This window comes from Loxodonta africana, chromosome 4 (assembly GCF_030014295.1).
Source record: "Loxodonta africana isolate mLoxAfr1 chromosome 4, mLoxAfr1.hap2, whole genome shotgun sequence".
NCBI lineage: Eukaryota > Metazoa > Chordata > Mammalia > Proboscidea > Elephantidae > Loxodonta > Loxodonta africana.
Genome location: NC_087345.1, coordinates 178,923,626 through 178,948,603, shown reverse-complemented (window position 1 = coordinate 178,948,603; position 24,978 = coordinate 178,923,626). Strand labels below are relative to the sequence as shown.

General features: G+C 41.6%; 1 protein-coding gene across 1 annotated transcript in view; it reads left to right on the top strand.

Moving 5' to 3' along the window:
* Positions 1-24,978, top strand: part of ADARB2 (adenosine deaminase RNA specific B2 (inactive)) — a 309,589-nt gene that overhangs the window by 95,058 nt on the left and 189,553 nt on the right. The gene's annotated exons all lie outside the window — the stretch shown is intronic.

Here is a 24,978-nt window from a genome sequence, read left to right as displayed (position 1 = left end):
ATGCCGTGATTACGGAAGTGATATTTAGCTATCTTATCTCCGGGAGCGTTATCCGACTCAAGGTAGAGGATGTGGTATAATATTATTTTTTAATTATGCCTGCCTGCCTCCGTTGTCATTTTTCCTAATAAAGCAGAAAAGTGACATGTAAGCACCAGGGAGAAAATGCAAAAAATAAAAATAGTCTAAAATAAAAAGTAAAATGGAGATAGGCAGTCAGCAAAAAGAAAAAAAAAAAGGTGGGGAGGAAGGGACCTGTTCAACAGCCTTTCTGAAAATGGAATTATTTTCTTTTGCCACGGCAATGCCCATAAAAATGATTTTTCCTTCCAGCCTGAGCAGTGACAGCACGAGAGGAAATGGACCAGATCTTCGACTGGGGGTTTAACTGGGAGAAAAATGGCTACGCTGCACTTTGCACACCAGCTTGCACACGCCTACACAGACACACCGCACACAAAACTGCAGCCTTGCGATCAGGAGCAAGCAGGGCACATTATTCTTTTGTTTCAGAGTGATGGAAAAATCCATCATTTTAAATATTTCATTTCCGGGGCTCAAGCCAATGAAAGTCTAGTTGAGCTTTAGCCAAATGGTATTTTCATTAATGCAAAATGGAGACTTTGAAAGCCCCGTCTGTTACTTTCTATCACAGCACGTGCACGGGGCAACGAGAATACGGAAAGCACCCTAGCACCACTTACTCTGCAAAGTCCGTGAGGTTTTCTCCTGTTTTGTTATTTAATAAAAACAGTTCTATTCATCTTGAATATAAAGAATGTAAAGGTACTACCTTTTAAACAATTTTTAACTATACTATTCTGGGCAAGAGGAAAATCAATAACACTGGGAGGGGTTGGAATTATCCTAGATCATACAGCAAACAAGGGGCTCATACAAATAAGAGCTAACATGGAGCACATAGGATGGGCTAGACACTGTTCTAAGAACTTTACACATATTAACTCATTTAAGTCTGACAATAACCCTACAAGATAAGTACTGCTATGACTCCACTTTACAGATGAAAAAACTGAGGTGAAAAGAGATTACGAGTCATGGAAACCTGCGTAGCCAGGATGGCAGAGCCAGGATTCACATCCAGGAAGTCTGACTCCAGAGCCCATACATACCCTGACCCATTTTGCTACACTGCCTCTCAAAGAGATTTAGGAACTAATTTATAAGTGGAAATAGATTTATGTTAGAAATTAAACAACAACTGGGAGCATCTCCACTTCTCAATATGAGCAAGGAGGAAACTAAGAACTGTAAAGTTCATACCCAGCTTTAAAAAAATAAACTTTTAACATTAATTGCTCCTGAACATTTGTGAGTGCCCCAAGCCCTGACATAAAAGCTTTAATTTCTATGCAAAGCGGATAGGATGATTGAGTTATAATTAAAATGGTAATTATACCCTTAATGCTCCATATTTGACTTTTCAAAAAATGTTATGCTTCAAGAAAAGCTATTTAAAGATCAGAGGAAAACGTTTGAAAATGAATGTATTCAAGACATTTTAAATCTTTTAAAATCCAGTTATTGATTTTTACATGCTTTCAAGTGTAGTCTAAAACATTTTCTTCATTTATTTTGGTCAATGGAAATAATAAAAAATCATTGGGACGTGAAGAGATTAAACGAAGGCAATATTCTAGAGGTTGATATTTAATGTGATAAATATTTGAAATGTTGGGGGCGGTGGGGAAGGAAAAACTGCCACATGACGACTAATCGCTAACTCGGTTTGAGCCCCACCAATGACAGGCCAGGGAAGAGCCCATTGGTAGAAGGCAACCTTGTCTACTCCCCTTCTGGCTTTGGAGGTGCCACTCTGAGCTTGGAACACTACAAATATGACATTTCCTTTGATCCTTCATTGACTGTTCAGAATTAAAAAAGAACACCTAAAGCTATAAATCAAATGTCAGGTGCAGCAGCCTAGTGGAACCGTATCAATATTTCATGATGTATGGCTTGCTGCAAGGCTTTAGAAACATCAGCCATGCCAAAAATGACATTCAGGATGCTTTGCGCTCAATCAGCCATGCCCATGTGCCCAGAGCAGCAGTCGATGAATGTGAAAATTGTGTGCTTGGGCTGGAGCTTGTGAGACTCCTACGGATTCTTCTCCCTCCCTTCTGCAGATCTGCTGCCAAGCAGCGCTCAGCCAGGGCTCTTAGGCCTAGCTTGTTAAGATCACTCCTGAGCTCTTCCTGAGAAGACTTCTCCACTAGGAAGATTAGACCCAGGAAGGTGTGGTGCCCGAGGCAAGAAAGAAGGCTCTCCACCAATTCAAAGCTCTTCTTTTCCTGGCTTCCCCTTACCCCTCCCAAACTTTCTCTAGTGTGCAGTCTCTCTACAGAGACCAAAGATGGGATAGGCTTCATGGAAAAGAAAAAGAAGGGAGAGTGACTCTGGGGTCCAGAGAAATATCACTTACAATACCTCGTTTCCACGTGATAGAAACACAGCGGGGGCTGTGGTGGGGCAGTGGTAGTAGACTTTTCACCTTCCATGAGGGAGACCTGGGTTCAATTCCAGTCAATGCATCTCAAGCACAACTACCACCCCTCTGTCATTGGAGGCTTGCGTGTTGCTATGATGCTGAACAGATTTCAGTGAGCTTTCAGACTAAGAGAGATTATGAAGAAAGGCCTGGTGATCTACTTCTGAAAATCAGCCCAGTGAAAACCCAACGGTCCAACATCCCATTTTGCATGACTCAGCAGCAGCTAACAACAATAGAAACTCAGTGAAAGCTTTCCATGGGCAAAGATTATAACGACAATACAGAAATAGGGGAATACAAGTAGGCAGCCTAAGGAACAAGAGTCCTTCTGGTACACCTCTCTACTCTTTCACAGGCTGGCATGTCTTTTGCCTTTCCTTCTGTGTGACTGACATTAGAAAGACAAAAATAGAGAAAATTTTGTACAAATAATGAAATATCCGTAATCAAAAGAGTCCTTAAGTTCATGCTAAACACCACCACATACAAAGTATCCCAGGCATGTCACCATCTTTTTCTTTCCTTGAGAATCTCTGAAACTTTCAAATATCTATGGTGAATTTCCATTGTTTCTGGTTGTTTTGTATTGTTTTAAATGGAAATGCTTTCTAAGGAGATCTCTCTTGCCTAGGTTAACTCGAATATTTACATACCTTGGAAACTTCAGACTCTGGTTTGGCTAGAGTTTGATTGGTTGAATCCATAGCAAGCTGCCTAAAATCTGCACTGCTGTTGGAATTCCAGGTCCCTCCTGCAAAGTCCTAACTAAAGCACAGGCTGAGGAGGTGGCTGGAGCTGGCAAAGGGTCAGCCAGGGCCTGACAGAAGCAGAGTGAGGCCAAGACAAACAGGAAGAATTAAGAAGCCAGTGGGCAGAAGCCAGTTGGCTATGAGAGGGGGTGTAACACAGAAAGGAAGAGCTCAGGACAAAGGTGGGTTAAAAGGTGAATCCAACAACAGATAGAGAGTAAGGGGGCAGGTAAGAAGGAAGACCTCTTTGAAGTAGATGCTGGGGGGAGCCATAAAGCAGGGTTACACTGGGCATGTGCTGTCTCCTAAGTTAAGGGCTCCACAGCTGTATTTTGTCTGGATTTTCTCCTTGTAAAGGACTCTGTCCGTGACTTCCTAAGTGGACGTGCTGACAGCCACACATAGCAGTTCTGCCCGTGTGTTTTCCTTTGGCATGCTGTTGTTGTTAGCTGCTGTCGGGTCAGCCCCAACTCATGGCAACCATGTGCACAATGGGTTCAGATTGTTGTGATTCATAGGGCTTTCATTGGTTAATCGTCAGCAGTAGATGGCCAGCCCTTTCTTCCTAGTCTGTCTTAGTCTGGAAGTGCCACTGAAACCTTTCAGCATCCTAGCAGCATGGAAGCCTCCACAGACAGGCAGGTGGTGGCCGCGCATGTGGTGCATTGGCCAGCAAGCGATCCCAGGTCTCTTGCATGGCGGGCAGAAGCTCTACCACCGAACCACCACTGCCCACAGGCCTTGGCACAGGTGAGGCAAGTGAACCCCGGTGGGACAGGGAGAAGTGGGAGATGTAGCAGGGAAGGTGTAGCTGTAGAAAGGGAGGGGGCCCCAAACAAAAACTCTGACTGCATCTCAATCTTGCTGCGAAGCAGGTTTAGGTTCCTGGCTACATAAATATGTGTGCAAGCCTCCTCTTCATCTAATTTTTTATAATGATTGTAATGGCACCTAAAACAAATGGGAGTGTAAGCCCAAAATAAGAACCTGAATGGTCAGGGTTATTGAAAAAAGCTAACTACGACTAATAGAAATAATAAACTACTACAAATGGAATCATAAGTTCCCCAGTGTTTCCCATCTAAAGCTTTGCCGGCTCTCTCCTCGTCAGACTATTTGGTTTCCACAGACTATCTTTCCTCTTTCTTCAAGAGCTGATGGTAGAAAATGCCCTGCAGAGTGTTCCAAATGACTGGTTTTCAGACATACTGAATTTCAGAAATATTACCAGTTAGCAAAAGACATGTTATGGATCTTTAACATTGCCGGTTGGCTGGAAAAATGTATTGGGAGGCAGCATTGATAGCCATGAGCATTTTGGAATATCTACAAATTCAGAAAGAAAGTTAAATTGCAAGCACATTTTTGTGAAAGCTTTGCAGAACAGAAGTTTGGGCTCTACAGCCGAAGGCCACTCCGATCATGTTGCACGGGGCAGCTCCTTTGCTTTGTATATACAAGTAAACCAGTTGCCATTGACTCTATTTCAACTCATGGAAACCCCATGTATGTCAGAGTAGAACTGTGCTCTATAGGGTTTTCATTGTTTCAATGGCTGATTTTTCACAGGTAGATTACCAGACCTTTCTTTCAAGATGCCTCTGGGTAGACTTGAACCTCCAACCTCTTGGTTAGCAGTCAAGTGTTTGCACCCTCAAGGACTCTGCTCTGAATATAGCTGCCACATATCACCTTCCTTTCCTCTGACCAAGGAGACCTGGTGGCGCAGTGATTAAAAGCTTAGCCAATAACCAGAGGTCCATGATTCAAACCCATCAGCCGCCCTGCAGAAGAAAGATGTGGCAGTCTGCTTCCCTAAAGTTTTACAGCCTTGGAAAGCCTACGGGGAAATCTGCTCTGTCCTATAAGATCAGAATCAACTGAATGGCAGTGAGTTTGTTTGTTTGTGTTCCCTCCGGCCAATGGAGTACTGATACACTACTACTGCCCTTTGCTCTCAAGTCGATCGCGACTCATAGCGACCCTACAAGACAGGGTAAAACTGCTCCATAGGGCTTCCAAGGAGCAGCTGGTGGATTTGAACTACCAACCTTTTGGTAAGCAGCTGTAGCCCTTAACCACTGTGCCACCAGGGCTCCAGATACTGATACAGAGATGGAAAAACTATTGTGTAAACAGATAGTTAACTGTTTATATTTTGTTTTGTTCTATTTTTATTTTTCCTGTTATCACAGAAAGCAGTGACTAAAAGAAAGAGACATTCTCTACTGCTGGAAATGTTTGTATTTTTTTGCTAGTGGGGACTCTTGCCACTATAATCCAACCCACACTTGAAAGTAATAATCTCTTATGAGTCGTATCAACACTTTTTATGATTAGCAGTTACGATTCTACTAAAGTGTTTAGTATGGTGCCAGGGACCCAAGAGGGATCTAGTAAATATTTCTTCTCTGTCTCTTCCCCCACCAAAGAGAATTTAGGCAAAAATAGACTCTGATTGATCTTCTATACAATACAAAACTCAGGGGAAAGTGGAATTAGCATTAATGTTTTTCTTAGCATAAATTTGTACCAGTCATTGCATTAAGGACTTTCATGTATACAGTGGATCTATTGTTTAGTTTCAATAACTTTCATCTCAAACTCTCTTCCATTTACACATAAGTGACCCCATTATTGGTAGAGTAACTTGAACAGATTTACATCACATTCCAAGGCAAAGACAAGAAGCCATTTAAAATGCACTAATTTATCCAAAGGCACACACCCTGTTCCTGAACCATTACTGCCACCCCCAACCACCAGCACCAAAGTGCTCTCAGTTGGTGAGAATTTGTAGTCCTTTTTGATGAAAACCTCTAGGAAGCCGTGGGATACTGCACCAGGAGGAAGGGAACTAAATAGTGGCACCAACTCAGTCTCTAACTTCACGTCAGCAGGCAGAGAATTCCCTTGTCAACCTTATGTCCCTCTCCTGAGTGAACCAAGACATCAAGCCTCCTTCAGTCCTGACACTCTGCCCACTCCTGTTGCCCCTCTGAGTCCCGCTTACCTTCCCAGACCCGTTCTGGACATTCATTTTCTTCCTGCCACATTCTGTCTGCTGACCTCCCTGTCTTCCCACCTTGCTGCAGTCAGTGGCCATCATTGACTCCTACTGAGGAGGAAGGCCTATGCTAGCCACATGAAGTTATATCTATGGCTGTTATGGAGCCAGTTATATCCCCCAAAAAGATATATGAAAGACTAACCGCTGTGCTGTGAATGTGACCTTGTTTGGGGAAACAGGTCTTTGAAGGTACTAACGGTTAAGTAATAACAATAGTGATGTTTTATAAAACAGACATGGAGATAGCACCACACACTGGAGAAAGGCACCAGCGAAGACACAGCCACAGCAGCAAAGGAGCGCCGGGATTGCCAGCAGCTACCAGAAGCTGGGAGAGAGGCATTCTTAAAGCCCTCAGAAGACTTGACGTGGCCAATACCCTGGTTGGACTTGTAGCCTCCAGAACTGTGAGGCAATAAATTTCTGTTGTTTAATGCCACCCACTTTGTGGTACTTTGTTTTCACGGCCTTGGGGAACTAAGACAACAGCCCCTGCCTTTAAAGATTTCACAGACAAGTATTAGAGGCAGCTATAAAACAAACCAACAAACCAATACACAAATGCAAAGCTGTGTAGTGGAAATCACAATAACTGGATGTACCAAGCACAGGGGAGGCTTAAGAGAAGAAAGGTTTATTGAGCTTTTCAGACTTCTTGGCTCTTCTACGGCATATATTCTCTCTTATTGCCCATAAAATTGTCTGCAGTTTTTATTATATACTATCTGGTGCTGTTAGTTACATTTTCATTTATATGAACCTTCAGACAAGCATTTATTGGATATCTGCTATATGCCTTCCACTTTTCTAGGCATAAGTGATTTTAAAAAGGGGTTACGAAGAACTGTATGTTCCCCAAAGAAAGTTTTTGCATAGTGAGAGTCAGCCATTTAAATAATTACAGTAGAATAACTTTTCTCCCCAGAGAAGTATGTATTATAGAATATAATATGTAGCATATAAGCCTATTATGAGTAGAAATCATGGTGATTGATATTTATTGAATGAACTAATAAATGAATAGATGGTAAGAGTTTGAACGAAAGGCATCTTAATATGAAAATACTCCTGGCACAGCAGAGATGGAAATGCTGTGAAGATCTAAAATCTGAGCAATGTCAAGGCCCTGCATCCATCCATCCATCCATCAGTCCACAATAGAGACTCTAGACTGACAGATGGAAGAATTCTCTTCAGTGACAGCCTTCAAGGTGGCTAGAGGTAAGTCTTCAGGAAACAAGGGTTGGAAGTAGATATCCTTCAGAACTTCAGACCATCTCTGAGTTGGCACAGAAGCGTGAAGAAATCCATTCTTCCTTTCTGTCTCCCTTAAATCTGGCTCTTTCCTATGAACATGATCCTTTTCCAGTGGGTCTTCTTTCAGTGAGTGGCAGTGTTTTCCTACCCAGTACCACAAACTCTTAAGGTTGCCTTTGACTTATCCTTCCCATTTCCACCACCACAGTCCAAAGCCTGACAGTTACTAAGCGCTCATTAAATATTTGTTGAAGAAATGAATGAATGACTCATAGATTTATCATTGTAGGTAAATGTTGAAGGATTCCAAGTGAAATTTCTACCTCAAAAAAAGTAAAATACTGAAAAAACCTCTTCCTGGGGTCTTAAAAGCTAGCAAGCTGCCATCCAAGGGACAACAATAGGCCTCTATTCGCCTGGAGCAACAGAAGAAGAAGAAGAGACAGGAATAGGAGAAGGAAATGAAATGTGTAGCTAATTGTCTTCATGAACAACTGCCTCCTTTGCCATGAGATTAGAAGAACTGGATGGTGTCTGGCTACAATTACTGAATGTTTTGATAAACGATTCTATACAAGAATACTGATCAAAAGGGGGAAAATGTAGAGCAGAATTTCAAATCTCATGGAATCCAGATTTTCTGGACCTAAGGAGGCTGGGTGAACCCCTGAAACTATTGCCCTGAGATAATCTTTAAACCTTAAACCAAAAATATACCCTGAAGTCTTCTTAAAACCAAACGATAATTAGGCCTAACTAGTAAAAAAAAAAAAAAATGTGCTGCTTAAGCATTGTGCTCTTTTAAATACTACCTACTTGGGATTAAATTGACAACAGCAACTCAAAAGAGTTTCCCCTAGGAAACTTAGGGGGCAGTGAGTTTAGGTTAATGGGGAAGGAACAATTTGGAAAAGGGTAGCAATGGTTGTACAACTTGAGGAATGTAATCTATGCTACTAAAGTGTACATGTAGAAATTGTTGAATTTGTGTATATATTCTCAAAAACAAAAATAAAATAAATTAAAAAAACATAGTGAGAAAACCTCAAGCTTATTTTTTTCTTCCCTCTCTCCTATCCTGCAATCCTCTTTTCTTCACTCCGTTTTCTCCCTAATATATTAAAAGGTAGTTAAAATATAACATGACAAATGTATAGCCCAACTAGGTATTCTAAGGGGGAAAAGCTCACTACGGGAGGCTGGTGGATATGCTCACTGCCTTGATTGTGGTGATGGTTTCCTGGGTGTATACATGTGTCAGAGCTGGTCAGATTGCATACTTTAAATATGTCAAGTTTATGTCAAATATACCTCAATAAAGCTTTTCAAAAAGAGAAAGAGAGAAAAAAAAGAAGAAATGGAGCTACAAAAGGGTTTTGAATCCTGGTTCCAACTACTGTTAGCCATGTAACTTTGGGCAAGTCACTGGGCTTTCTTCCTCTTCTTAAATGGAAACACCGCAAGTGTCTACCTTAGAGTGTTATCATGACAATTAAAAGAAGCAATGTCCATAAAGTGCTTATAATAATGCCTGACAAAATAATAAGCAATTAATAAACCTTAGCTCTTTTCATTATGACCATGGAGATGGATAATCAGGGGCTACTTCCCAGAGACAACAGGAGTTCAGGTGAGCTTTGAAATCTGATTAATACTGAAATAGAGACCTAGAAAAGAGAAGTCAACGTTCAGCCTGCAGCAGCATCGCTGTGGCCGGCCGATGGCCACTATGGCCTCTCCTGACGGCTACACAAACCTCATCACTGACTGGAAGTTGTCAGGGGCCACACGTGTCCCCAGGAGATTGGGTCCCTGGCTCCTGGAATTGCCTTTGTTTCCAGAAGGTGCAGAAACAAAATGCCAACTCCCACATATCAGCAGAAGCCCCCTTCACCTCTGCTCACATACACAGCCTGCCCACTACCCCGGTTTTAGATAGCTCAAGAGATCAACGCAGAAAGTGCAGATTAGTGTGTCAACAAAGAGCAGCCACCTAGGAATCGAGTAACAGGCAAACTGGAAAGTTATTTTTCTGTTCCATTTCACCTCAAAGTTGAATTATTGATTTTAATACTTTATTTTCACCAGAGTTTATTTGAGTGACAGATGCTACTTAGGTAGTGGCTATGAAGGAAAAATTAGATTCTGGTAATTAAGAATTCTCTCCAGAGGTGGGCAGGTACAGGGGAGGATTAAGCTACTCACTCGAGTGAGTACAGAGCCTCTCCAGAGGATTAGGACACTGACTTAATCATTTCTTTCACTTTCTTAAATTACACTTAAATTCTCAGGAAGGCTTAAGATTCCACCTATTGGTTCCAGAAAGAGCTTCATTTAACTACACTTCCATCATTTTAAGGCAGAGATAGTCACTCAAGTGCCCTGCAAAAGCAGGTTCTCTACAAGTGGAAGTGCTGGAGATGGAAGACTTGGGAAGAGAGGCCGTTACAGGGAGCAAGTGCTGCGTAGAGTGGAGGGAAGGTCACCGCTTGTAGGCGGAAGGTACAAAGGGCTGGTGGGAGGAAGAGGAAACCATTACAAATGTTTTTGTCACTCAGGTTATTGACCTGTATTATGGTGGTCAGTCTATGAAGTTGGTAGGAAAGGCTCTCGAAGGTTTTTGTTTCCTTTTCCTTTGTATTCAGGAAGAAGCTCCAGGTGATCCCAGATCAAAGCGCATCTATCCTAAATCAGAAGAACATTAAAAAAAACAGGTGCTGTCGAGTCAACTCTGACTCATGGAGACCCCATGTGTGTCAGAGTAGAACTGTGCTCCACTGGGTTTGCAAGGTTGTGACCTTTCGGAAGTATATGGAGAGGCTTCTGGCTTGGTTCAAACCTCCAACCATTCAGCTAGTAGTGGAGCGCTTAATCATTTGCACCACCCAGGGACTCTGATGAGACATTTACCTACCATTTAACTGCCACCAGAAATCAGTCTCAGAACTGAATCTATACTAAATCCCCATACTTTCATTCTAACTGTTTCTCCTTATTCTTTCCTCAGTGGTTATGGAAAACACAGTATTTTTTCTAATGTCCATACTCATAAATGCTAGATAAATGACACTCCATTTTTTTTTGCTTAGGCCTGATTGTCAAAGATTATCAGGAAACAAGCCCGTTGCTAATGTAAACAAACAGTGCCGCACTGTCATTTTTAATCAGAGCGTTGTCTGCTGAACCCAGCACGCAGGTGACAAACACCTTGGTGAAAACTCACCTCCTTTGGTAGTGCAGGTTGAATCAGTGAGCCTTTTCCTTCTTCAGTAAGTTCAGTATGTTCTGTACATTCACATATACTTAAAAAAAAAAGAAAAATATACTTAGATACGTGAAAATCCACATTACAAGATAAAAACTTCCTACGTACGTTTTTTTCATTTTCCAAATGAACTAAGGTCTTATTGACAGCTGTCAGAGAGCATTTAAAGAATGAGTTCATTGACAAATTCCATTCCACAGCACACCTGTTACCAAGACAAGATATATCTTGAATGGGACCCACTCTATTGCCTGACCTTAGGGTATCAGGTCTAGATGGTAGCAATGTAGTACGTCCACTCCAAAAGCCTTGCTAAAACTGGTGCCAGAAATAAAAGCAATGACATCATCAACTGCACAAATGCCAAGGATGGGCGCTCAGGGCATTTGTGATGGGGTGCACTGGAAAGGGACCCAGCTCCACAGCAGTGCCCACCAGTCTGTGCCCTCCCCATATCAAAGAGGCTAATATTTTCTTGACAGAAAATGAGGTTTACTATTTCTCAAGATCAAACAACTATTGAAAGGCAAAGCTGGGATTTAAGTTCATGTCTTTTAATTAACCCCCACAATTATTTCTCTTTTTATAGCTCCACTACTGCCTCATTCATGAACTCATATCTTACTTTTCATTTGCTTATAGCCCTATTTGGATTGTTGATAGACCAGTGTTGGCATAATTTGAATAACTGAAATCCATATTTATTTGAACACAATGATTTTAGCTATTAGTTTGAAATACATGGCATTACCATTCTTGTAAGTGAAAATATTGTCAATTTCATATGGTTCGATTTAATACTAAATAAATTCAGCATTTGAGGGCTTTTTTTTTTTTCCAACCGCCTATAAACTATTCCTCATCTTTAAAGTTCTGTCTCCTTCTTGCTCAGCCCCTTCCCCAGAGAAGTGAAAGGGTCAGAATGAAGGAGGAAATAAAACCAGAGGCCAAGTAAGCAGCCCCACGATAACAAAGAACTTGACTATGAGAACTTTTCATTTGACTTCCTGCCCTCACCTTTGTCAGTCTTTCCCCATCCTGGCCATAGAGTTACACACCCCAGGAGTTACAAGAGTCCTAGTCCTGAATTAAGCAAACTCACCTTGTCTGTCTCCTCCATCGCTTTATTCCCAGTACCTAGAACAGTGCTTGGCACAGAGCTGTGGGTCCTCAATAAACATTTCATGATTGAATTAGCAAATTAATTTGGAGATGGATCCTTTCACTCTTGTGGCCCTTTGGATTTGGACAGGGAGTATAGATTTCATTCTTCTCTTTTTTTTCCCTCTTTCTTTCAAGAAAAGTTATTACAGCTAGTTATTCAAAAATGCACACAGGGAAAATAAGAAGTATATTTTTTTCTTGAACCTTGTATCTCCATAGTTCATCAGAAGTTTTTAACCTCTAATGTAGACACTGCATACCTTGAGGTTTCTCATAAAAACCCAAAAAAACCCACTGCCATCGAGTCGATTCCGACTCATAGAGACCCTATAGGACAGAGTAGAACTGCCCCTTAGAGTTTCCAAGGAGCACTGAACTTCCAACTTCTTGGTTAACAGCTATAGCACTTAACCTCTACGCCATCAGGGTTTCCAAATGTTCACATCTTGGAGTGTTTCTCATCAGAAGGATTGTGGATATCAGAAATCATTCTACTGTATAAATCTAAACATCTTCAAATTTCTCACCCAGGATGACAACTGAGCCATATCTTTTTTTTTTTTTTTTTAATTTGTACCCAGTACCTGGTGTAATGCATGGTCCAAAGTAGGCCTCCAATAAACATTTGCTGAAGAAATGAACAGATAAAGCAGCAGGAAATTATGGAGACTTTGGTGAATTCAAGGACCGTAGACCCAGGTCAAGATGGAAAAAGAAGGACACAGGTTAATCAAGGGAACACACTAAATTGGAGAAAAGAATAGAAACAAAAGGATTGAAATCAAACCAGAATCTGGAGGCCAGAAGCAGCTGAAGCTAGAAATGCAAGGCAGAATCATCCAAAGGCAGACCAACAGGAAGAAGTTCAGGTTATCTACAGAAGCTAGAAACTGAAGAAAGACAGGAATATCAGGAATCGAAATACAGGGGCCATGAGAACAGCACAGGTGAAACACAGTGTTTAGAGAGCTTTGAGAGGGAGGCAGGTTCCATCTCAGGCAAAACCGTCCTTCATACCCTTTCTGCCCAATCAGAATGTAGAGACTGACATCCCCAGACACGGCCAGCCAGAGACTGGAATCTGACCTCCAGCACAGCAATTCAACCCACCTTGCAGATCCTGAACTACTGCGTGCATATTCATAGGGGAAAAATGATCATGTGTAATTTTAGTGAAATCTAGAATGATAGTCATTGGTCCTGCAATATGTCACAAAACTAAGATTGTATTTTAAGTTTTACATTTCATCCAGAAACAAAAAGAAAGTGGCTAATTTTGAATCCCATAGAACCCCACCATGATCACCCACAAGATCATACTTGCAGCATCTCTGTTCTAGGAGCAGACCATGGTCCCCTAACTGAACTTTGGGCATCCCATGGGCACACTGCTAGCAGATACCCAGCTAAGAAGGTATTTTTCATGATGACTAAGACCATGTTCTGGTCTCTAAGCACTCAGCAAAAATAAAATTGGATAATAAAGGATCAGTTGACATCAACCTCACATTTGCCAGCAATGGCACCATTTCTTCTTAATCGAGTCTGTTGCTCAACCCCTTCAAAGAGAAAGCTGACATTTATTGATCAGCCTCTGGGGACAGACCACTGAGCCCCCTAGAGGCAATCTCAGAAACTTCCAAAACATCACATCCTCAAGTACAAATTCCTACAATCCAGCACACTAAAATATCTACCAGGGAGAGTGGAATACATTTAGTCTAAATATCCATTAGTGAAATCACCTAATTTTATAGAAGGATTGTTGCAGGTTTTTGCTTATCCCATAGGAAACCTCAGTTATAAATCTGATAGAATTTGATCCTCGTCCATGCCTTCTTATAAGAAACTATGCCTTTTGTTCTAGAAAACCATTTTTGTAACTGTTTTGCAGTAGGGAAAATAAAATGCTAGAGAAGAATATGCACTCCATATTCTCTATTTATACTATTATTTCAAAATAGAAAAATAAAGAGAAGTGATCCATGGTTAAAGAGTCCCCCATGTACACCTACAAAAATAAATTGTACTATCAAAAATTAGTTACCTGCCAGGATGATACCAGAGCTGTCAGCATAAGGTTCAATGACAGGAAATAAACGTCAAGGAATTCAATCATGATTTCTTAGATGCTCACTCTAGATTCTAATTAGTCACCCAGGTATTTAACCAGCCAAACTAATGAACCAGAGGAGAGAAAGACAGAAAGAGAGATTCATGAGAGAAAAACATCAAGAGAGAAAAGAAACACATTTGTCTGTGTAAGGTTGATTTTCTCAGTAATTTTATGTTAGACATTGGTACTCTTACATTTTTGTGGGTTTTGTTTTTAATAACATACATAAGCTTTTCTACTTATCATCAGGTTTGGCTCCAAAATCATCTTTTGAAGTCTAACTAACCCTGTTCAAAGACTGCTATCACCCTCTTTTGGTGGTAACCAGAGTTGATCACTTTTACTTAGCCACTTAATTATGTTCATTTTTATGAACATTCAAAAGTAAAGCAGTTTCTGTATTTGATTTTTAACACAATTTACTAAATAACTAAATAACTCAGCTCTTTTGTCCTCTATCCTTACAATCAGTACGCAGACTTCATAAATCTGTCGGTAAATCCACGTTATTTTACAGAAAGAGTGGGCTTTTGACCAAGTACTGACATTTCCTAGTATTTGGGCTTTGAATATCCTTCAAAACCACTGGTTTTCTAGCAGAATTTTCTAATGTCAGGTAAGCAAGTAGGCCAAGAAACAGGAGCAACCTAGCTACATGACCGCTGATTTCATGAGCATGTCATAAACTTAATAATATTTTATATATATATACTGCATTACCTTCCTATTAAACACCTTTTTGAGTACTGAGTTAAAAGTGTGTCTGAGGGCCATTCTCTCAGGGTTTCTCCAGTCTCTATCAGGCCAGTAAGTACGGTCTTTTTTGTGTGAGTTAGAATTTCATTCTACGTTTTTCTCCAGCTCTGTCCAGGACGCTCTATTGTGATCCCTGTCAGAGCAGTCAGTGGCAGTAGCCAGGTACCATCTAGTTGTGCTGGACTCAGTCTGGTGGAGGCTGTGGTAGATGTGGTCAATTAGTCCTTTGGACAATCTTTCCCTTGTGTCTTTGGTTTTCTTCATTTTCCCTTGCTCCAGACGGGGTGGGACCCGTGGGGTATCTTAAATGGCCTCCCTCAAGCTTTTAAGACCCCAGACGTTACTCACCAAAGTACGATGTAGAACATCATCTTTATAAACTATGTTATGCCAATTGAGCTAGGTGTTCCCCAAGACCATGGTTCCCAGCCCTCAGTACCAGTAATTTGGTCCCTCAGGGAGTTTGGATGTGTCTCTGGAGCTTCTATGACCTTGCCTTGGTCGACTTGTGCTGACTTCCCCAGTACTGTGTACTGTCTTACCCTTCACCAAAGTTACCACTTACCTATTGTCTATTTAGTGTTTTTCCCTCCCCATCCTCCTCCTCCCTTGTAACCATCAAAGATTGTTTCTTTTTGTGTGTAAACCTTTTCATGAGTTTTTATAGTAGTGGTCTCATACAATATTTTGTTCTTCTGTGATTGACTTACTGTGCTCAGCATAATGCCTTCCAGATTCATCTGTGTTGTATGACGTTTTGCCAAATCATCATTGTTCTTTATCGTTGCTTAGTGTTCCACTGTGATTGTGTACCACAGTTTGTTTATCCATTCATCTGTTGATGGCCATTTAGGTTGTTTTCATCTTTTTGCTATTGTGAACAAAGCTGCAAAGAACATGGGTGCGTATTCGTGCGACAGCTATTATTTCTCTAGGATACATTCCTAGGAGTGAAATTGCTGGATCATATGGTATTTCTAGCTTTTTAAGGAAGTGCAATACAGCAGTGCGTAAGAGTTCCAATCTCCCCACAGCCTCTCCAACATTTGTTATTTTCTGTTTTTTTTTTTATTTGTGCCAGTAATGTCGGGGTGAGATGGTATCTCATTGTGGTTTTGATTTGCATTTCTCGAATAACTAGTGATCGAGGGCATTTTCTCAGGTGTGTATTAGCTGCCTGAATGTCTTCTTTGGTGAAGTGTCTGTTCATATCTTTTGCCCATTTTTTATTGGATTATTTGTCTTTTTTTTTTGTAGAGGTGTTGGATCGTCCTGTAGATTTTAGAGATTAGGCCTTTGTCAGATTTGTCATAGCTAAAACTTTTTGCCAGTCTGTAGGTAGTCTTTTTACTCTTTTGGTGAAGTCTTTTGATGAGCCTAAGTGTTTAATTTTTAGAAGATCCCAGTTATCTAGCTTATCTTCTGGTGTTTGTGTAGTGTTAGTTAGGGTTTGTATCCTGTTAACGCTGTATATTAGGGCCACTAGCATTGACCCTATTTTTTCTTCTAGGATCTTTATAGTTTTTGGTTTTATATTTAGGCCTTTGATCCATTTTGAATTAGTTTTTGTGTATGGTGTGAGGTATGGGTCCTGTTTCATAAAATTTAAAAATTCTTAATGAATCTTTTCACATACTCTGCTAATTATAATCTCTAAATAAACCAGGACTTTAGAGACAGAACCCTTCTTACTGGTGCATTTAGCAGATGGAGAAACAAGGCACACAGTGGCTTAATTTATGTCCCAAATGTCTGTTGCCAGTGACAGCTAAACTTAGAATCCTCTCCTGCTCTTCATTCTCTGTGCTCTTCTTTCTCCTAAGTTGCATCAGAGATCTCTGATATTTTCTCAGTTTTTTCCTAATGAAATCATGGTACTCTACTAGAGTGTAACCTAAATGTTTTTAAGACCCAAAAAGTACATATCGATTCATTTCAATATGTTCTTATCAGTGTGCCAATGACATCTAATCTCCACGTGTCTTCTTGTACTAAACTGCCTCATTTCCTTTTCTAGATTTCACAGCACACTTGAAGGTCATTTCTTGGTTTTTCACTTTTGGATTTTTCTCACTTCCGTGTCAGTATTCATGTTCCCCAGGCCCATCAATCATCCAGTCAACATTTACAAATGTCACTGTGTTGAGCTCTGTGTTAAACATTATGGCATGATCCCAAACAGAAAGACATTGTCCTGGCCTTCCAAGGATATTGAAGTTTAAATAGCTGAAGCAAGGGGAACACACGTGATGAAGACATTCAAAATGTTTTTACTAGAGAAGAATGTAAGCTATTCAATCAAGAGCCAGATATTACCTCTATGCCAGGGATTCTCCACTCTTGCTGCACATTAAAATCTTCTTCTAAAAATAAGGATGTCCTGGCCTCAACCCCAGTCATTCTGTTACAATTGGTCTAGGTTGGGGCTTTGGCAATGGAATGTTTTTAAATCTTCCCAAGAGAATACAATACGAGACAGGTTGAAAATCATGAGGTTATGCTGTGGATACACAAGGTGGTCAGAATTGTTTAATGAGGGATAGCTTTATGGTAGAGGTAAATCTTGACTGAGCGAAGGATAAGATTTGACTGGAATTTCATCAAAGGTATAATAATGAATTCAACGGAGCTTTAAAATTGGGAACAAGGGAAAAGAAAAGCAAGAAGTTATCATCTCTGGGTTGTGGTGGTGGTGGTTTGTTATTTGCCACTGAGGCAGCCCTGACTCATGGTGACCCCCTGTATTTCAGAATGAAATGTTGCCCAGTCCTGTGCCGTCTTCATGATCATTGGTATTTTTGAGTCCATCTGGATTGTGGTAGCGAGATACTAATGTAAAAGAAGGGAGAAGGAACAATTTGCCTATCAACTATTGAATGAGAAACTAATTTGCTTTGTAAATTAAAAGCACAATTAAAAAAACAGAAGAAAAAGAGAGGAAACTGGGAGAATAACTCAGAGGAAAAAGGATCCCTAGAACTCTCTTTGGAGGGGTTGCAGCCTTCTTTGAGTCTCCATTTCTCCAGCTGTAAAATAGGAGGTCAGTCCTATACACTTCTCCCTCCAGAAATCCAAAGCACTCCTCAGCTATACCTGGCAATCATTTCATCCACCAAAATTTGGGAGCTGTGGCCATCAGGGACAAGGAATAGTTACTTATTCTGATAATGAAAAAGAATACGGCAAAAAATGTCAAACCTGCCAACTCCTCTTGCTATCTTGATTTTTTTTTTTTTCCAGGTATTTCCATTCTCACACACATACACTCCTGATGATAAATTTCAGCACAACCACTTGGTTGGCATCAGAAATGGAATCTACCACAATAAACATTGCAAGAACACTTAGATTAAGAAATATGGTACACACACTTAACTGATCACGTCAGCGGGAATCTCCAAAGGTAGAAATGTTCAATTCTCTCTCATCTATAATAATCTATTTTTGTACCATCGGCAGCTAATTTTCAACCACTCTCCCCTCACCCTACCATCCTACTTGATGGAATTATCATTCTTGTGGGATTTTCTTTTGGGTGAGCTCTAAATTTCTTTCCTTTGTTTACACTGACTTCCCTTCCCAGGCAGCGTGCAGCCCCTCTGTGCCCCCAGCCCTCCGTAAGCCACAGATGCTGTCTTTCGTTTTGCTTTATGTTGCGAGAAAGACATTGCCCTGCTGGCACTCTGCGAAGCATCAGTGAGTAAAGTCTGTTATACAGGCTACAAAGCCATCTGGACTTTCTGTTGAAAGGGTTGGACGTGGTTTTAGGCGAGATTTTTATCACATCTGAGAGGGAGGAAAAGTCTTGAATGTATTACCATCTTCGAAGGTTGGTGTCAGATTTTGTTTTCCTTGTCAGTTGCAAAACAAAGCAAAAAAGATGACAAACGAAAAGAGATAAGAATGAAGATACAAATCTCCAGAGGAAGCTTTGTCAAAGGTAGTGGAGTATAAACAAAAATTAAATTAGTTTTGGTTTTATCAGAAGCTGGACAGACATCCATTGGTATAATAGTTTGTCTGGCATGTCCAAGCCTTCCCAGGGAGTGCCCTTAAAATGCAAAAGAAAAAATCTAAGATGCCCACAACAGAGGCAGATATTTACATTCCAAAACCTATTGGCAGTTTTTATAGCACACACAGGAAGAAAGACAGAGGGAGAAACAGAGTAAAATAGATCTCATGAGAAGTAAAAATGCTTTGAAATCCCCCCACCACTCTCTGTCTCTCTCTCTCTTTTCTGACAGTTACTTTTCTAAAAGGGTTCAACATTTCAGTCGAAGACTGTAATGTATCTTAGCAACATACTTGCTACCAAAGGCTTTGGGTTTTTTCTTCTCACAAGTTATTGAAGAAAAGCCAGAATGAGTTCTTGTGTCAGAAGTATTCCCTGAACAAAGAGCTTTATTTGAAGAAAAGGCTACAACTGGTTGCTTGCACCTCTTGCTCTCAGTTATTTATTGCGGTGCCCTTTGGGTTATAAACATTCTGGCAAGTGGGCTAACAGCAAGCGATTGCCTTGAAGCCTCAGACTGAAGCCCTAAGTTAAGTCTTTCTAGAAAGCAGAACATCCATCAGCTACTACTATTGATTGCATTTTATCTGGAATATTATGGAACCCAGCATGATTCATTATAATAAATCTCGAGATGAATACAAGACTTTTTTTTTTTTATTCTAGGTGCATTATATGGTATCAACAAAATACCCACCTGATTGTATTAAAAAAGAAAAAGCAAAAAACTGAGTTTCCATGCATGTTATAATTTGTAAAGAAAATGTCTTCCTGGAGGATGATCATAGCTTTACTTAAGATCAAAAGCATTTTGTCTAATTATCATGTCCAACATGACACCATGTCTAATTACCCGTATTGATAAGTTCCCTCCATACGGCATGCACAGCACTCTATGCTCAATGGAGTCAGAATACCTCCGAGAATGCCACAAAAAATCTACAGTGAATCTTCAGACAATTGGGTAATTCCAGGTGGATCAAAGGAATAGGCTACAATGGTCAGAAACACCAAAAAGCAGCCAAAGTCTTATGAGAGTCCACAGGATACCATTTGACACTTGTGTCTTGAGCATGCAACTAGGATGACATCTAAAGTCTTGCTCAAAATAGCTCCTGAGACGTCAGTATGGCAAAGGGGGGAAATAGGCTTAAGAGTAACAGAATAATTATTGATCCTATAAAAGTAATTCATATAATTTTCCAAATGTTTCCTAAATATTTTATTTATTTAGTGAACATTTATTTTGTGTCTACTCTGTTCCAAAGCTCCATGGGAGCTAAAAATAAAATGCTCTTTGGTCATAAATGTGTTTTTAATTTTGAACAAATTAAAAAGCACAGGATAGACCATGTATACCAAAAACCAAACCCATTGCCCTCGAGTCAATTCTGACTCATAGCTACCCTACAGGACAGAGTAGAACTGCCCCCATAGGGTTTCCAAGGGTGAAATCTTTATGGAAACAGACTGCCACATCTTTCTCCCATGGAGTGGCTCGTGGGTTCGAACTGCTGACCTTTTGGTTAGCAGCCGAGCCCTTAACCACTGTGCTACCAAGGTCCCTGTAGGCCATGTATACTAGAGCAAAATCTGAATGTGGTCATTATAGACAAGTGCTACGGGTTTCAGGAAGAGGGTGCCATAGTTACAGAGGAAAATGCTCACGAACAAGCTAGGCCTTGCAATAAACTTGAAGGATTGCCTAGGAGTTTCACAAGCCAAGAATGAGGAAGCTGTATTCCAAGCAGACACACAAAATAAACAAAGTCACATTAAAAGCAAAGATCCTGACCTCTCCCGTGTCTTGGGCCAGGAACAAAGCTGGCTGGAGCGAAAGGTGCTGAGGCACAGAGGGAAGTTTAAGTAAGTAAAGATAGATCCAAGTTCAGGGACACCTTGAATGTCAAGGTGAGGAATTTGGAGTTTATTGCTGAGCTGTCATTGCAGACTAGTATGGTGGGACTAGAACAGAAAAGATAATTCAAAAGAAGCTTCAGGAGTGGTCGATGAAGGATGGAAGGAAAAGGCTGCCAGCAGAAGAGATGTCACATATGACCAAAACGATGTGTTATTTACTCCCTATTGCAAATCTGTATTTCTGTTCAGAGGATGGGTCCCAGTCACTTAGCCAGTAACCATAGCAACCACTGTCCCAGTTTTGATGAAGGTCTTTCAAAGAAAGACATGAATCAGTGAATCTCTCCTCTTCCCTCTAATTAGCACTATAGCTAAATAAAATAGTATGAGTTGCTAGAATGACCTTAACTTTTGTTAAACATTTCAACTAATTTCTCCCAAGTGCCTAGGTTTGGGACCTACCTCCATCTTTCAAGTAGGAGTAGATCCATCAGAAAGAGGTGTGAAGTGGCTAGGAAGAAGGCAGGCTGGGAGAGGCACAGACAGCATGCTGGAGATGGTCTGGGCACACTCCAAAGAGCCCCTGCCAGAACAAGGTGCCCAGGGGTGGGGTGCCCAGGGGAGGGGTCCCCAGCGGTGGGGTGCACATTGTCTTTTCCCCATTTGGAATCTAGATAAAGACTATTAGCAAGGATACAGTTTGATAAGTAGGATCATTTTGCTAAGCGACTACACGAAGTTTAGTAAACACGGAAACCTTGTCAGCATCCTAGCAACACATAAGCCTCCTGACAGATAGGTGGTGGCTGCACGTGAGGTGCCTTGGCTGGAAATCCAACCCAGGCATCCCACATGGAAGGCGAGAGCTCTGTGAACCTCACACCCTTTCCGTACAGTCGATCCTAGCTCATGGTGACTTCATGTGTGTCAGAGTAGAACTGTGCTCCATAGGCTTCTCAACGGCTCAGTTTTCGGAAATAGATCACCAGCCTTCCTTCCAAGACTGTCTTATTCTGGAAGCCCGGCCGAAGCCTGCTCAGCATCACAGCAATGCACAAACTTCCACTGACGGACCGCGCTGGCTGCACGTGAGGTGCGTTGGCCGGGAATCCAACCCAGGTCTCCCGCATGCAAGGCGAGAACTCTACCACTGCACCGCCACTGTCCTCCCATGCACTGATACTACCTTTTCTTGCTCGCACTCTGCACGGCACGGTGGCAGCGTTGCACGGAGGAGCAGTCAACGAATAGGTGTGACCCTGCTCAGACACTGACTGCTGTCCCATCTTATTTAACAAGGCAGATAACAGGAGACATGGGACGCCAGAAGGGCTCAGCTTCACAACAAGCAGCCTACAAAAACACAGGCGTACACCCTCTGGAGACACGCGGAGTGACTAACACGTCAATCTTTACTGCTCAGAGTGAATCTCGAGAGCCAGCTGCATCATTTCTGACAAGGATACTTCATTTTTCCTCCTGAATTCCAAAAGACATTCACGAATGCGTGTGACGGAGCCAGGGAACGGGAAATGCAAAATTGAAAGGGCATGTCTGATTTAAAAAAAAAAAAAAAAAAATCCCTTTTTATTACAGATAAAAGGCTTTTAATGGGAATTTTAAATCAAATTCTCCCGCACAGTCTAAGTATCTTTGACCAGACTTAGCTATTCCTGACTGCTGGTGGCTTCTCGGGGCTTTTATCAAGTCAAAGAAAACCCATTCATTCTAATGTCACATGTCTAGTGGAGCAGCAACCTGAGAGCGGAGGCTTATCCTGAGGCTGGCAAGCTGATCATGGCTTCAAATAATTGTCACAGTGAAAGATTGGAAGGGGCATTAGGAGGTCACCTCATCCATCCCCCCAAATTCTAGACCAGCTGGAAACATACCTAATTGCAGACCAGATCAATTCAATTTAACATGTGCACACCGACCACTGCCAAACACTTGTTTCTGAGTGGTGTGGGCCAGGTCAGAGTCTTAAGGTAAGTTAGGAGCAAATACTGGTAAAACAGCCCTGATGGAATTCGCATTCTGCTATTTTAAAAAATAGAGGACCAGACAGAACTGTAAAAGTCTACAATTCTAGTATTTTTTTTAGGTAGAGGTAGCCAAAATCTGCTGTGCTGCTATGTAAAGCTGTTTCATCATCTTTCTCTTGGCGAACCATCCCTCAGTGTTCTCTTCTTCACAAGAAAGACCTCCAGCTCCTCCGTCCCAGTCCAGCATTCATCTGGGCTCCTCCCCTCTGGCCTCTTTCAATCCTAATCTTGAATTAAATAAAAATCTATTTATCATTGACTCTAAAGGGCTTATCTGATGCTTCTGACCAGAACACATCCAAATAAGCCATCTTGATTTCGTATTTGTTCTAAACTAATTTAAAATATTACATGACCAAGGTAGAGTCTACCTTTTTTTTTACTGTGCTTGTTTTTTCACAATATTTGAGTCCTGCCGTCCATCTTGCTCTCCGCTAAGTCTAGGGATTCAGAGATGAATTTAGAGCCTTCGGAGAAGCCTCATTTCAATAAGAGGCATCAGATACATAAACAAATAATAGAAATAAAAAGACTACCAGGATGGGGCAGGGAGCAAAATATCACAGGGGCAATGGTCATTTTGGTAAAAGGAAAACAATTCTGATATTTAAATATAGGCAAAATGTCCTCCTGGGGCACAAGGATGCAGGGAAGAACATTTCAAGCAAAAAGGACAAAATGAACATTAGCTGGGAGGTGGGAGTCAGCCTGGACAAACGGAAAAAGTTCTACTGGGTAAGCGAAGGGGAGTTTTTCTGGGAAAAAGAGGCTGGAGAAAGCTGCAGAGGCTGGATGGTGAAGGGGCCTTCCGTGCTCTGGTAAACATTCAGGACTTCAACCTGCAAGTTAAGAGAAAGGAGATGGGAGGGGGTGGTAGTGAGGGACAGAGATGTAGAACCAAATTAGAGGTTACCTGGTGGTGTTCACGATTCCCTGTCAATTGCTGCTCCTCTCTAGTTTCTAAGTGAATTTGGCAATGATTTTTTTCTGATTGTGGAAGTTCACCTGAAAGAACAAACATTTTCGGCTCCCATTCGCTGTTAGCTGCTGTGGGGTAGGCCCCTGACTCAGGGCAACCCCATGCACAACCGAAGGAAACGTTGCCCAGTCCTGCACCACCCCCATGATCAGTTTGCAGATGTAACCACTGTGGTCCAGAGGGATTTTATGGGCTGATTTTTGGAAGTAGGTTGCCAGGCCTTCCTTTTTAGTCCATCTTCATCTGGAAGCTCCCCTAAAACCTGTTCAGCATCATAGCAACACACAGGTCTCCACTGAAATGCAGGTGTTGGCCGCACAGGAGGCGCATTGGCCAGGGATCGAAACCAGGTCTCCCACATGGAGCTAGGATGTATCTGTCTGACTCAAGGTTCTCAAGGAGCTCTGAGAAATGCTCAGTAATGGCCTAGCCTGACTTTAGCCCATGACTCAGGTGCATTATCTTGAATTACTTAGGAATTTTTTTTTTATAATTTTTTTGTGCTTTAAGTGAAAGTTTACAAATCAAGTCAGTTTCTCACACAAAAACCCGTATACACCTTGGTACACACTCCCAATTACTCTCCCCCTAATGAGACAGCCCACTCTCTCCCTCCACTCTCTCTTTTCGCATGCATTTCGCCAGCTTCTAACCGCCTCTACCCTCTCATCTCCCCTCCAGGCAGGAGATGCCAACATAGCCTCAAGTGTCCACCTGATCCCAGAAGTTCACTCCTCACCAGCATCCTTCTCCAACCCATTGTCCAGTCCAATCCATGTCTGAAGAGTTGGCTTCGGGAATGGTTCCTGTCCTGGGCCAAAAGAAGGTCTGGGGACCATGACAACTGGGGCCCTTCTAGTCTCAGACCATTAACTCTGGTTTTATGAGAATTTGGGGTCTGCATCCCACTGCTCTCCTGCTCCCTCAGGGGTTCTCTGTTGTGTTCCCTGTCAGGGCAGTCATCGGTTGTAGCTGGGCACCATCTAGTTCTTCTGGTCTCAGGATGATGTAGTCTCTGGTTCATGTGGCCCTTTCTGTCTCTTGGGCTCATAATCGCCTTGTGTCCTTGGTGTTCTTCATCCTCCTTTCATCCAGGTGGGTTGAGACCAATTGATGTGTCTTAGATGGCTGCTTGCTAGCGTTTAAGATCCCAGATGCCACTCTTCAAAATGGGATGCAGAATGTTT